The sequence below is a fragment of the Pteropus vampyrus genome, unplaced genomic scaffold (assembly GCF_000151845.1).
Source record: "Pteropus vampyrus isolate Shadow unplaced genomic scaffold, Pvam_2.0 Scaffold14, whole genome shotgun sequence".
Lineage (NCBI taxonomy): Eukaryota > Metazoa > Chordata > Mammalia > Chiroptera > Pteropodidae > Pteropus > Pteropus vampyrus.
In genome coordinates this window covers 14,959,969-14,962,558 of record NW_011888795.1, presented here as the reverse complement: position 1 = coordinate 14,962,558, position 2,590 = coordinate 14,959,969, and the positions used below count along the sequence as shown (strand labels likewise).

The 2,590-nt window shown below is 37.1% G+C and overlaps 1 pseudogene; it reads left to right on the top strand.

Moving 5' to 3' along the window:
* The first annotated feature begins 2,182 nt into the window (after nucleotides 1-2,182).
* On the top strand, nucleotides 2,183-2,288 carry LOC111734309 (annotated as a pseudogene).
* Nucleotides 2,289-2,590: the final 302 nt, after the last annotated feature.

Here is a 2,590-nt window from a genome sequence, read left to right as displayed (position 1 = left end):
CTATTTGAATCTTACTCCCTTTAACTTCAGCTTATTATGTTAGCAAATATTTGCTTAGTTGTTTTTTTTTTTTTTTTACTACACTCTAGGGTTATCTATCAGTGGTACTGTTCTGCCAAATTTTAAGGTTAATCTGATATCGTCATCTTGGAACTTTGGCCAAAATCCTAGCCAGTGATCGTGTGCTGATTTATTTCTGCTAACATTGGACTTTCTGGGTTCAGAAGGTTTGAATAATTCATTAAGGAATCTCAAAAGTCTTCTTGACTATGAGGTATTCTTTAAAACTATTAAATGGATCAAGTAAAATTCATTAGCTAAAATTCCTGTGGTTGAAATTTTGATACACAGTTCATAATTATCCAGAGAAGTGCTAGGCAAATTTCTATTTCACTGTGCTGCACTTTGAAAAAGAGACTTACCTAAGTCAGCTGTGGCTTGAGTTCTCTTCCAAGCAGCATAGTAAGTGGGGCTCTGCTTGGCTGAAGAAATGTAGTACAATCGTAGGCAGGGAATTGTAGAGTTTGGGGTGAGAGAAAAATCTGTACTATCTCTATGCCATTATATAACCCATTACAATTTGTTTTCCTGGCATAGAAAGGTAACATTCTTTTTAATCAGGCTAGAGAGTGCCAAGAGTGTCCTTGATCTAGATCAGGGTGAGGGAGCTTCATAGCTGCTCTTCTCAGATATGGGGCACATATTCTGTGCCTTAGTATTACAAGTTTTACAAATATCGCCTCTAAAATGTATACCAACATAGGTATGATTAGCCTAATTTTACAGATCAAGAAAATGCTCCCAGGAAAAAGGTAGGGGAAGGGCAGATTTCTAAATGTGCAAAATCATTTCCTAAAATGACTGTGAATAAAATTACTGAATTAACTGGAAACCATGAGCTGGCAATGAGCTGGCATCAAAAAGTATGGAGCTTGACAAAAAGGGAAAGAAAGGTTTTATTTTTTGCAGACCAGTGGTTAAGATTTTGTGAAATTAGTATTCACTACATATGTACCTTATCTAGATGGTAGGCTCATTAAATACTCACTGAGTACCTACCATGTACTTGCTAGAGGAGGGGCTTCCGTTACTTCTTCATGATCAAATAATTTTGAGAGTCTTTCTCTTTCCACCTCAGTCTGGGAACTCCTATTCGTTTTTTTAAGAAGCAGCTCATACTTCATTTCCTCTTCGAAGCCCTCTATGAATGCAACAGTTGGACATTAATCAATCCCTGCTGTAAAGTTTTGTCTGGAGTATATCATAGAACTTATCCTACTGACCATGTTTATTTGTGAATATGCCTATTCCTTCCTGCTGGACTGCGAGACTGTGAATTCCACATCACAGGGACTGGTTCCTTCTTCCCTCTTCTCTGACTACCACCACACCCGCCACCCCACACACTCATTCCCCAGTGGTGGTTAAGTCAGCCTGGCTCTTAGTAGCAGTTCATTAAGCTTGCTCAATACATGCATTACTGTATACCAGCGAAGCAGAAAGTTATTCTCTTTCAAAGTCACTCACAGTTATAAGAGGTGTGACTAACAGCACTTCCTGCTGCACACTTTACATACGTTATCTAATTTAACCTTGCTACAACTCTATTAGGTTGGTATTTTATTAGTCCCCTTACTTATAAGACTGTTCAGAGATATTAAGTAGCGAATCCAGTATCACTGAGTTAGTAAGTAGTGGAACAGGAAATGAAACCTATTCTGTCTGACTCTGAAGTCATGTTTATTCCACTAAGTTACACAGAGTCCCATAAAAAAAAACGAACTACATTTTACAATGTCATTATCTATTTTACTCTTTACATTTCTTTCAATAGCATTATATTGCACAAACACTGACTTTCCCAGCTCTGGGTATATGCCGCCTGTTAGTATTGAGTGGAAGAGAAATTTTCTCAATATCTTTCCAGTGTACTAATCAATACTCTCAGCATCCACCAAGATTTTAGCATGCTAAAGAGGAGAGCACAAAGTAAAATAAGTCAGACAGGGAAAAACCAAATACTATATGATTTCACTTACATGTGGAATCTAAAAGACAAAATAAATAAACAAAACAGAAATAAACTCATAGATACAAAGAACAAATTGATGGTTGCCATATGGGAGGGAAGTTGGGGGTGGGTAGGTGAAAAAGGTGAAGGGATTAAGAAGTACAAATTGGAGTCTACGGCCATGCTACCCTGAATGTGCCCGATCTCATCTGATCTCAGAAGCTAAGCAGGGTTGGGCCTGGTTAATACTGGGATGAAAGACCAGGTGCTGTAGGCCAAAAAAAAAAAAAAAAAAAAGGAAGTACAAATTGGCAGTTACTAAAATAGTCACAAGGATGTAAAATACAGCATAGGGAATATAATCAATAATATTGTAATAGCTACGTACAGTGTCAGATTACTTTATATAAGCTATATGAATGCCTTGTCACTATGTCATACTTCTGAAACTAGTATAATATTTAATATTGTATGTCCACTGTAATTGAAAAATAAAAAAAAAATTTAGAAAGAGACGAGCACACTCAGGGTCTGAAATGTCCTTAGACCTTAGGTTCAAGAGAGTCTAGGAAAATACCC